This window comes from Peromyscus leucopus, chromosome 11 (assembly GCF_004664715.2).
Source record: "Peromyscus leucopus breed LL Stock chromosome 11, UCI_PerLeu_2.1, whole genome shotgun sequence".
NCBI classification, from domain to species: domain Eukaryota; kingdom Metazoa; phylum Chordata; class Mammalia; order Rodentia; family Cricetidae; genus Peromyscus; species Peromyscus leucopus.
Genome location: NC_051072.1, coordinates 44,831,589 through 44,844,635, shown reverse-complemented (window position 1 = coordinate 44,844,635; position 13,047 = coordinate 44,831,589).

The following is a 13,047-nucleotide window of genomic DNA, read 5'->3' as shown; positions in this document are numbered from 1 at the left end:
GCTGTGGCTTGTTCCTTTGTCCCTCTGATCTTTTAGCACTTACCCCAATATCTGGCTCCAGGGTTTTTTTTATCAAAAGACCATTTAGAAATTCGAGCAACACTGTCCCAGTGAATCTATTTTCCTGTTGACTTTTGCTAGTAGAGAGCCTGTATCTTAGAAGATGCTGTGCAAATAATAAATAAATAAATAAACAAACAAATAAATAAATAAATACATCAATTCTCAACCTTTCACAGGGATCACATGTCAGATATCCTGCATATCAGATATTTACATTATGATTCCTAACAGTAGCAAAATTACAGTTATAGAGTAGCAACAAAAACAATGTTGTGGTTGCGGGTCACCACAACATGAGGAACTGTATTAAAGGGTCACAACATTAGGAAGGTTGAGAACCACTGATCTATATGGATATTAGTCATCCATAGAAAGGAAGGACATTTTGAAACAGGCCACAACATAGATGAGACTTGAGGACATTATGCTAAGGAAAACAAGAAAAAGGACAAGTTCTTGCTGTGGATATCGCTCTGTATAAATAAAATGCTGATTGGCCAGTAGCCAGGCAGGAAGTATAGGCAGGACAAGCAGAGAAGAGAATTCTAGGAAGTGGAAGGTTGAGGCAGAGAGGCGCTGCCAGCCGCCAGGATGAGAAGCAGATGTTAAGACACAGGTAAGCCACGAGCCAAGTGGCAACTTATAGATTAATAGAAATGGGTTAATTTAAGATATAAGAACTAGATAACAAGAAGCCTGCCACGGCCATACAGTTTGTAATCAACATAAGTCTCTGTGTGTTTACTTGATTGGGTCTGAGCGGCTTCAGGACTGGCGGGTGACAGAGATTTGTCCTGACCGTGGGCCAGGCAGGACTGGAGAAAACTCCAGCTACAAGTACTGTGTGATTCCCACCAATAGGTGGACCAATCACACGCATGGTGATGGGAAGCTGAGTAGTGTTTACTGGGGCCCGAGGAAGGAGGATGGCCAGTTGTATGTTGGGACAATCTCATAGGATGAAAATGCTCAGAGATGCATCCTTATCCATTACCAGGTGGATGACAGTCACTCAGCTTATGAATGGACTGTCACTGAACCATGAGCTAGAAAGTAGGTCAAATAGCAAGTTTTATGCTTATACATTATCATTTAACATTTTAGATTATTTTATTTGTGTATAAATATTTTGCATGCATGTATGGATGCACACCATGTGTATGCCTGATGCTCAAGGAAGCTGGAAGAGGGCTTTGGATCTCCCAGAACTGAAGTTGTGGATCATTGTAAACAACCATATGGGTGCTTGGGAATCAGACCCAGGCCTTCTGAAAGAGCAGCAAGTGCTCTTAACTGCTGAACCCTCTCTCCAGCCCCTATACATTATCTTATCTCATTTTTTATTTTTGTTTTTGAGACAAAGTCTCACTATATAGTTCTGGCTGGCTTTGAATTTACTATGTAGATAGATCAAGCTGGCCCAGAACTCACAGAGATCCTGCCTGCCTCTGCTCCCTGAGAGCTGGAATTAAAGGTGTGTACCACCACATCCCACTCTTTTCTCATTTAAAAATTAGTTTTCTACATAAACATCTATTTCCGTCATGACTATGGGAAATCTAACTCCCCCCCGCCCAGAAAAACTATAGACTTTAGAAAGCAGAAGGCGTATTTATCTAAAGTTATAATCTGTTAGTCGAGGTTTAACCTACATTGAAAAGTATTTGGTGACATTAATCCAAATTCATAGGAATTATTTCCTATTCTAATTCCTCTCAATCCAATTAGGTTTATTTATATGTGACCCTTATTTCTCCAGATGGTACTAGATCCCTGATAGACTTGGCGAGATGTTGGGATAATGGCAGGCAGGTGTTTGCTCCAGACAAGTCAGTTCTTTCAGCATCGTGAAACAGTCTCTCTCCTCAGAGACCACAGCTTTAGACGCCCTCAAAAAACGGCCTGATTCTTATCAAGACCCAGTGACCCTTTAATCACTGCCACTGTGACCCTGGTCTGTGCCGCTCTTTCATGATTCCAGCTCAACAACCTTTTGAGGCTAATGACCTCAAAAGAATGTGTACTCTTCTCTCGGGAGCTTTCCCCTCCCCTGGGAATGGCCGCTGTTTCCAGTTCTCCTGGCAGGAAAACATGATTCTCGGGCCCCAAGTCTTCCTTATGCTTACAGTGACCAGAGTGGAACCGGGGTGGCCAGGGGGTGCTTGGGCAGGACTGGGTAGAGGTGAGGCGTCACTGGCACCAGAGAGGGCCAGGTCACATGACCCGGCCTGGCACTGAGGGGTTAGATGTGCTTTGGCCTCTGCGGGGTCGGATCCAGGTGATCTAGCAGCTGCATGAATCTCCGTGTTAAAATCCGTGCCAGCGCTCCAAGTGTGGAGACACACAACCTCCATTCTCTGCCCTTTTCTTCCCACCACCAAAGATAGCCTTGCACGCATTTTCACTGTTCCGGTCTCAGCTTGCTTGGTTCAAATCACTGTTAGTGTGGCACTCACTGTATGCCATGCCTGCAGCCCCAGCACCAGTGAGCCCAAAGCAGGAGGACTGAGAACCTGAGACCAGTCTGCCTCAACAAACAAATCACTGCAGATCATCTGTTGAACATGCTCCCATCCCCACGGATGTATCAGAATTCATAGACCTTCGAGTATACTGTGAAGCAGGGCAGACAGAAGAATTAATAACTACGTAGACAATGCTAGACAAACAAGTAGGTGCAAGGTTATTTTGATTTCTGAAAATATTCAAAACCATAAACTTGTGTGTATACACACACACACACACACACACACACACACACATCACACACTGAATGCACATCTTGGCTTTAGAAAGGCCTCGCTCTCCTTGGCTGAGACCTGACAACTAGAATGGAGATTTCTAACTACCCTTTGGAGTTTATGCCATTAAGAAGGAAGCATAATACTCTGCTGGAGGCTGCCTGGAACTGGGGAGCAGGGAAAGGTTTACGATTTGTTCAAGGTTGGACAGCAAAATGCATTTGCTGCAAAGGTAGAATTACTACTGGTGGTTGACTCCAAAGCTCAGATAATCAGGACAAGCTGAGCTACTCATGATGTGTCCAAAGGATGTTTGCATGTTATTTACTTAATACTATTCGCGTGTGTGTGTGTGTGTGTGTGTGTGTGTGAGAGAAGAGAGAGAAGAGAGAGAGAGAGAGAGAGTGTTGAGGTTGTGTGTGTGTGTGTGTGTGTGTGTGTGTGTGTGTGAGAGAGAGAGAGAGAGAGAGAGAGAGAGAGAGAGAGAGAGAGAGAGAGAGTTGAGGTATGATGTGTGTGTGGGGGGGCACAGTACACATATGGAGACCAGAGAACAACTCTGTGGAGTGAGATTTCTCTTTCCACCTTTACATGGGTCCTGTGGATTGACTCAGGTCGTCAAGCTTGCATGGCAAGTGTTTGACCCTCTAAGGTAGCCCACCCATACCTCCCTTATTCCAGACCATGATACATTTACTTTCATTACAGAACTGTTAATGTCTGGGTTTCCAGCAAAGCAGGCCTGAGACAGTACTGGAAAATCTAGCTGATATTCACTCCTCAAGACTCAAACTAGGGGGCACATGGAGCTTGCTTTGTGGCAGGGCTCGCTTGAAGGTGGGATAAGTTGGGTATGGAGATCCATATAAAGCCCACACTATCACGGGACAGGGAGAAGAAAGAAATGGTCTCATTCCATTATCATTTAAGGATCAACCCTGAAGACACCACAAAGGCATTTAGTTTGTGAATCTTTGGGGATACATTTTCCCCAGAGATTATCATCAGAAAATTAGTAGGTGGAGGAATTCACATCTGTTCCATACCTCTGGTTGCTATTCAAAATATGTGCACACATATGCATGCATGCAGAAAGACAGAGACAGAGACAGGGACAGAGACAGAGAGACAGAGAGCAATCTGTTGCAGGAACTCATTGTGCAAATCCAGGGTCTAGGAATGTAAGACTAAACCTGTATACCTGTATGCCGTTCCATCAGGAAGGGCAGGCAGATGCTAACACTGAAGTCCACAGGCAGAATGTCTTCTTACTTAGGGAAGCCTCGGTTCTGCTCCAAAGACCTTTCAGCTGACAGGGTCTGTTTCCCTCAGGCCACAGGACAATATCCTTTCTTAACATCTGTCAAATGCAGATGTTCACCATACTTCAAAATGCCTTTGCTGAAAAACCTGGATCAGTGTTTGAGTGACTGCCCGGGGACTAGGTAACATGCCCAAGTTGACAAATGAAACCAAGCATCCATCAGAGAGGTGTCACTGAGTGCCAGCTACATATCTGAGCCTTGAGAGCTAATGACTCTTGGAGAAAACAGACCATTTATTTGCATCACACCATACTTAAATTAGGGAGATAGATGCCTGCCAATCATCTGCATCATCTCGCATTCCCAAGATCTTGAAAACATAAAAGACCCAGCCAGAAATGCACTCCCTGTCCTAGAGATGTGTGAATATGAAAACAGATATAGAGATGAAGGTAGGTAGCACACTCCATACAAAGATCTGGGAGCCTTTGAACTATAGTTTTGAACTATAGTTTTGTTACCTTGTGAATACTGGGACCTTCAATACAACTGCTAGTTAAACAAACCAAAAACAAATTCTTTCATAGTCAGGTGTGGTGGCACTCACAGAGATCCTACTGCCTCTGCCTCCAGCACTTGGGAGGCAGAGGCAGGAGGATCTCTGTGAGTTTGAGACTAGCCTGGTTCTGCAGAGTTCCAGGGCAGCCAAGGCTGTTACACAGAGAAACCCTGTCTTGAAAAAACAACAAGAAAATTATTTCATTCAGTTATAATTTGCATTCAATGTAATATTGTCATTCAAATATGTCAGTGAGTTTTAAATAATTTATATACCCATGTCATCATCCAAGTGATAAAGACATAGAACATGTTCCTTCCATCTGTGTTTCATGGCTTTTCCTGGGGAGTCTATTTCTCTTCACCCCAGATAGAAAGGACGATGACAGTCTCCCCTAAAAATCCACCCAAGTTTAATATGGTGAGCTGTTGAGCTCATGAGGGTTACTTGCAGGAACATGGGGACATCACCTGATAGTGGTAACAACACAGTGTGGCTTCCAAGCCACTGTCTATTCCTTATACATTGTCTGGAGCAGACAGACTCGTGAGCTTTTTCCTCATACCATGTGAGAATGTGATGACAGGTCTGATCTCATGGTGGCCTCAAGTGGGTGACCACAGCTGCCCCGATTCAAGATTGCAACAGTCACGTCCAACCTGTAGTAAACAGCCACACGAGACTCCTTCTGCTCAACTCCCTCTTCACCAGCTAAAGGCAACTAACTACCTGCCTCTTTCTGTCACCCATATAAATTCATTTATTTTAATATGGGTGGATTAATATTTACTGAGTCATGTCATTAGACAGAAACGGAAACATAAAAAATATATATAAAAAGGAAGTTCATGGTACCTGATAGACACCATATTAAAACAGAGGGGAGTGATAAGAGTTCAGAGTGGTGCCTGTTGTTTGGAGTGAGATGGCGGGGATCACCTCCCTGGTAAAGTGACATTTGAGCTCAGATGTCACAGACGTGGGCACACAAGCAATGTAGCTATTAGGGAGGAAAAAAAAAATGCTGAAGCAATGGCCTTGAGGTGAGGGTGCTGCTGGAGTGTCTGAGAACCTGAAAGGAATCAGTTCATTGGAGACTGGCATTGATTCCCAGTGTATACAAGAGATTGTGACCTCTTTTTAGTAGTGTGTACCTCAAAAATACATTCATACTTTATTTCATGTGAATTTCTGGAGTATAAATATTCTAGGTGCTGAGAAATATAAAATGTCTTAAAAAAAAAAAAAACCCACCAAGATGAGTAAGGAGGAAGAGAAAGGTATAAAGCTTTTAATGATTCCAGCACCTGGGAGGCAGAGGCAGGCGGATCTCTGAGTTCGAGGCCAGCCTGGCTTATAGAGTGAGTTCCAGGACAGCCAGGGCTACATGGAGAACCCCTGTCTCAAACAACAACAACAACAACAACAAACCCAAAAAGAGCTTTTACTGCTCTTGCAGAGGACTCACAATTGTCTATCATTCCACTTCAAAGTGATCCAACACTTTTGGGCTTCCTTGGACCCTTAGTACATATAAACTCATGCAGGGACACACACACACACACACACACACACACACACACACACACACACACACATTAAAAAGATAAGATGATCCTGGTGATATGGTTCAGTGGGTAATGGTACTTGATGCCAAGCCTGAAGGCCTGAGTGTGACCCCTGGAACCCACATAGTGTAAGGAGAGAACTGACTCCTGCAGTGTGCCCACTGACCTCCACTTGCACATCATGGCACAAACACACACACACACACACACACACACAAACCCAGAACCCCGAAACCAAAAATTCAAATAAATAAAGGATATGATGGACTTAGCACAGCAGTGTGGATATGTTCAACACTATTAAGCTGTACACTTAAAAATGGCTAAGAAGATGCTTTATTCAAAAAATAACTTTATAATGAGAATAAATATTTATTACATTTAAAAAAAATGATGTGACCTGGGTGTGGTGGCACATGTTTTTGATCCCAGCACTAGGGAGGCAGAGGCAGAGGCAGAGGCAGGTGGATCTCTGTGATTTCCAGGCCAGCAGGGCTACACAGTGAGGTCCTGTCTCAAATAAACAAGAGCAAACAACAACAATAAAGAACCTTTTTCCCTTTGAACTACTGTAAAAAAAAATCTATCTATGCACATATGAAATGTATGTGGCTGAATCTATGCCTGTGCATTTATTACACATGGGTATATCATACATACACACATGCCTATGTGCACATATCTGCTCCTAACATATTTTTTAAATGACTCATTTATTTTTATCTTTTCTGTGCATCATTGTTGCATCTGTGTGAGGGTGTCAGATTCCCTGGAACTGGAGTTATAGACAGTTGTGAGCTGCCATGTGAGTGTTGGGAATTGAACCTGGGTCCTCTGGAAGAGCAGACAGTGTTCTTAATCACTGATCTAATTCTCCAGCCCTGCTCCTAACATAATAAACAAAGAAAAGTCTGGTTGCTTATCAAGTATCCAGGAAATAACATGGAATTTTAAGTGCTTTTTATTATGTTCTGTCTTGTTTGAGTTTTACAATTTTTAAAAATATTTTTTATGGGTATGGGTACTTTGTCTGCCTATTGGGAGCCCGTGGAGACCAGAACTAGGAATTGGATTCCCCGGAACTAAAGAATACAGACAGTTGTGAGCTGCCATGTGAGTGCTGGGAATGGAACCCAGAACCTCTTTAAGAGCAGCCAGTGGTTTAGGTGCGGAGTCATCCTCCAGCTCAGCTGAATTCTTTTCAAATGTTGTCTGTCTATCTATCTATCTATCTATCTATCTATCTATCTATCTATCTATCTATCTATCTATCTATCTATCTATCTATCATCTATCTGTAGATGAATTTCTAAACAGTCTTATTAAATAAGAAACACAGAGTCACATACAGAGGTAATAGCCAAAGACATCAGAAGGAATAGCCACGGCTAGCCTCAACTTACCACCACGCAGTAGCTTCCCCAGAGAGAGCTTCTTCCTGCCTGACCTGTGCTTTTATTGCCTTCCTGTTCTGCCTTCTTATTGGTTCTAAGCCCAGCCACATCACTTCCTCGTCACTGCCTGTCTATACAGACCTCCAGGTCTCTATGGTTGGTACTGGGATTAAAGGCTCGTGTCACCACGCTTGGCTGTGTCCTTGACCACACGGAGACTTTGCCTGCCATGTGATCAGATTAAGGGCGTGTGCTACCACTGCCTGACTTCTGTGTATGGCTCACTATGTGACCTCTGATCTCCAGGCAAGCTTTATTTATTAATATACAAATAAAATATCATATTTCAGTGCAAATATCACCACATCTACCATTCTACCATCTATCTATCTATCTATCTATCTATCTATCTATCTATCTATCTATCTATCAATCTACCTATCTATCATCTATCGTGTGTGTGTGTGTGTGTGTGTGTGTGTGTGTGTGTGTGTGTGTGTATTAACACAGTGTGCATATACCATGACACTTGTGTGGAGGTCAGGGGATAGCTCTGTGAAGCCAGTTCTCATTCTCCACCTTTGCATGGGTTCTGGGGATTGAACTCAGGTAGTAAGACTTGTGTGGGGGAGCTTTACCCACGGCGCTAGGATTTCCAGTCCTTGTTTGAATGTTTTAAAAAAATAAGAATGAGACATTTTCCCTAAAGCAAAACTATTTTAAAAATAAAAAAAGAACATGTGAAATCACAAGAAGACAGCGCTCACCAGAATTGACTAATGTGTTTTGTACGTGTCTGGAGTGTAGTACCAAGGGAGGGCTGGCTGTGATTTTGCTGGGAGCTGTGGCAGGCCCTGCTGTAGGTGCTTTGCACAGACTTTCTCCTTTAGTCTTCTGGAAAGCCCTTTACAAACTGGAATGCTGACAGCCGAGAGATCTTGGCATACATGCAGTTGTGAAGGAAGACGACCGCAGTTTATGGGCAAACATATTTCAGCCTCTTTTATAAGAACAGCTAAAAAAAAAAAAAAAAAAAAAAAAAAAAAGCCTTGCCTTCCTACAGTTGAACAGAAATTTGATGCTCAGGGTTTCCTGTCTGCTGCTAAAGACACACAAGCACTTTATATGTTTTTAAATGATCGGTAAATTGCATTAAGTTTCTGGAAGTATTTAAAATAGACGAGTTAGGTAACTATATTTTCTTTTTTTTTTTTTTAAGGAGTTTTTTTTTAAAAAAAAAACTTTTACTGATCTTTGCGGATTTCACATCATATATTCCATGCGATCCCACTTGTCTCTTCGACCCCTAGCATCTGCCTATGCACCATCCCCCTGCAAAGCCAAACCAAATTTACAAGAAAAAAAAAAACCCAAACCAAAAGCAAAATAAACAAGACACGAAAGAAGGAGCAGAATCTTGTTGCAGAAGCTGTAGTGTGGCCCCTTAAGTGACAAAGTCTACCCTTTGGTCCATTCGTCTTCACTTGTAAGTGTTCATTGTCACTGGCTCAAGGCCTCTGGCCTCTGCTACACCACCATAACAGGCTCTCACTGGGGCTCCTCTCGGATACCCTGTGGTCCTGTGTCGTGGAGATCCTGTAGTTTTGGATCTGTAGGTTCGTCCCCTTTACTTGCTCCATAGATGGGGTGGCTGTTGGGGTAGGCTAACTCATAGCCCTGGCTCTGGGCCTGGGTGGGAACTGGGTTGGTCAGCCCACCAGCTTTTCCTCACCATCACTGCCTGGGCCAACTCTCTAGTACTGCCTCGGCTAGCTCACCCAACGCAGCCTGCAGCAAGGAGCCGGGCCAATTCTCCTGCTCTCAGGTCCTCAGATCCGGGTCGCCCTCACTCACACCAGGGCCAGCTCTGCTGTTTTGCCCAGGCTGGTGCAGGGCCCTCTCTCCTGTGTGCTGCGGCCGGTGAGGGGCAGGGCACGTTTTTTCACTCTTGTGACTTTAGGGACAGCTCTCTGGCCTGCCTGAGGTAGCAAGGGGCCGAGGGAGTCGGGCATCTTTCCCTCACCCGTGCCACAGCCTGGCCGATTGAAGGGGAGGGGAGGTCAGCTCTGTTGCTCTCACGCCCTCAGGGCTGGCTCACCTGCGTCCCTGACAACAGGGTCAGCTCTAGTGTGCTGCCCAGATGGGAAGCAGAGCCTGCTTGCTCGTGTGCTGCCGCCAGTGAGGGTCAGGGCTAGCTCTCCTCCCTCTTTTGTGACCCTGGTGTCAGCTTTCACCTGCCACAGGTGGTAATGGGTGAGAGAGAAGGGCCTGGCATGGCGGACGGACGGAAGGACGGACGGACGGACGGGGAGGTGGGGTGGCGCCTCTCTTGTTCTCACACCCTTAGCGTCGGCTCATCTGCACACCTAACCACAGGGTCAGCTCTGTGGTGCTGCTCAGGTGAGGTACACTCCTGTGGTGAGGGATGATGATGAGGTGCCAGGTGGAGAGAGATGGGGGGAGGTAGTTCTCCCCTGAGGGGCAAGTCCAGCTACAAAGTTCAAACAACATCTTTAACACTCTTCTGTATTTGTATCACTGTAAATTGCTTATTGTTACTTTGGTTATCATCATCATCATCATCACATCATCCTCATCATCGTTGTCCTGTGGTGTGCGCCGCTCACGCCGCAGCGCCATGTGGAAGTCAGTGGACAACTTTCAGGAACCGGTTCTCTTCTTCCACCATGGGTTTGGGGATCAGACTCAGGCCCTCAGGATTACTCGGCAAGTGCTTTCCTAGCTGATCTACTTTGTTGGCCATGTACTAGGTTTTTAAAGAAACACACACACACACACACACACACACACACACACACACACACACACACAGTAGCTATAGTTGTGGCTTTCTGCATATCGTTCCTGGATCCTGTTTCCTTTTTTTCTTCACCCAAGGAAACCACACGCTGTTGAATTCAGGGTCTGTTTTCATGTCGATATTTTTATACCGCTACGCGCAGACCCAGAAAAGATGCACAGCACTGTTTCGAACACACACATGCATTTAATGTTGGGTAAGGGGTAATCTACAAACTTGCTTCTGCAGTAGCACTTTCTGGCCATTGTTGGTTCTTAGTTATATCTGTATTAATATTTGTATATTAATATGCAGCTTTAGTATACACATCCTTTGTGCATAAACCCAGTAATTCTCTGCTGTTCCACGGACAGCTACTATAAACATCTTAGCAGGTATTTCCCTGAGAAGGTGCTGATGCTGGTCTGGTGGTCACTGCCATGGAGTGGAATTATTGAGTGTATTTATCTTTCATGTTAACAGACAGGCAGCCTTGTTGATTTGGAAGGACATCGATTTATTTTCTCTCCTCTCTATGTATCTGAAACGCTCATCTTTTGAACATATTTCATTACAGTATACTGGCAAGACTCTTCTCTCTACTGTGGAAAATTATAGCAGATATTATGTACTGTTTCATTGTGATTTACCTTAAGTGAATGTGATCATGTTACAAACAAGGGAAAATAAAGAGAAATACATAGATACCAGTTTTCTTTCTAAATTGCAGAGAGACAAGCAAACATTACCTTATTTTTTCTTACTCACTTGGGAATCATCTAAAGTGATCAGAACTTTTGCATTTTGTATGAAGGACAGAATGGATTCTCTCTTTCGCTGGAGAAACTCCAAGAGCAGAAGAGTTAAAAGAATAGCAGTGACAACCAGTTAGGTTAATTAGCATCTGGCAACCTGTCCCGTGGACTCCTTGAACTCGCTCCTGGAATAGAGAGATGACAACCCTGAATGACGCCACTTTTGCATCTCAAAACACCTTTCTATTTTTATAGAGTGTCTACCTCTGAGATTCACCAGCACTCGGATATGCTTACAGCAAGTTCCCCAGAGTCTCCCTGTTTGGGGGAAGAAGCTGTGCCACTGAATCAGAATTTACACCCTAATGACCGAGGGAATGGAAAGATAATTAGCAAACATGAGACCATATTTCCATGTTGGGTTGAGGATGAGGACAAGGGTAATATTTAATCCTATGATGAGGGAGGAGGAGAGGGGGAGAGGGAGGAGGAGAGGGGAGAGAGAGAGAGAGAGAGAGAGAGAGAGAGAGAGAGAGAGAGAGAGAGAGAGAGAGAGAATGAATGAGATTAAAATCCAGATGGGACAGAAGAAGCATTTCATTTCCCACACTTACCTTTTCAGTGTCTTGGCATCAACAGAAATCCTCAATGTAACAACGTATTTTCTCTGCTTTATGTGGCAGAAATAAGAGACCACCACAAAGGGCAGAGGTAGAGGGTGAGCTTTGGAGTCACAGAGGACTATTCAAGACAAGAATCATGACAGAGGCAATCATTTCCAAGGTCAAAGACGGAAACCTCTGGTTTGGGAGACGTCTTCATACTGACCGTAACTGTTAGAGGCTGGAGCCATCAGTTAACCAGCCTGTTCGGAAATATTACAAACTGCTATCAAGTGTGCTGAACAGTTCCGTCTCCTGCTAGGGTCAGTTTTGGTAATGCTACATGGAAATATGACTACACATGCTTTTCTACGCAGAGGTAATGAGAGTCTCATGAGGTCTCTCTTCCTCGGGCTGTTTTGTTTTAGCTAGGATCTCACTATGTAGTTCAGGCTGGCCTGGAAATTGACAACCACCTTCTTCTGCTACCCAAATACCCGGATTATAGGCACATGTCACCAGGCCTAGCCCATGAGCTTTCTTTTCATTCATCCCTTTGATTACATATGGGTAAGATGTACTGACAATTCTTTAGAAGCAGCTAGACATCTTCTTACAGTGGTTTTGATAGTTAAAACTTCTGCTGGGTGGGTGGTGGTGGTATATACCTTTAATCCCAGCACTCAGGTGGCAGAGACAGGCAGATCTCTAAATTTGAGGCCAGCCTGGTCTACAGATCGAGTTCTAGGACAGCCAGGACTATAAAGAAAAAAGAAAGAAAGGAAGGGAGGGAGGGAGAGAGGAAGGAAGGAATAAAAAAAGGAAGATAAAGAAAGAAAATTAAAACTTCCTTTACTTTGGGCCAAGATTCTTTCTTCCTCCACCTCCTCCTCCTCTTCCTTTTCTTCTTCTCCAAGATACGGTCTCGCCGTAGCCTTGGCTAGCCTGGATCTCACTTAGGTAGACAGGCTGGCAGGGGCCTGTCTTCTGATCATCAGTGCTCTGCTTGGATTCCTGCGTTGCCCCAGTTGAACGCAGCCAATCGCCTTCAAGTTGCTCACCCTTCAGCCCCACACCAGCCACCGTCACTGCCCCTTCAAATTCCAGAAAACCTCAGCTTCCTCAAGCGGCTCCTCTGGACTACAGCTGCCAGGCCAGTGACCCTAACTGGGGGAATCAGTGTGTTTAGTAGAGTGAGACTCATCTTCACGTCGTGACTTCATTTCTGTTATCCCAATGGAACGCAGCAGACATGCTGACATTCTGTCCATTGGCACCAGAGAAACAGCATGCTGCCGTT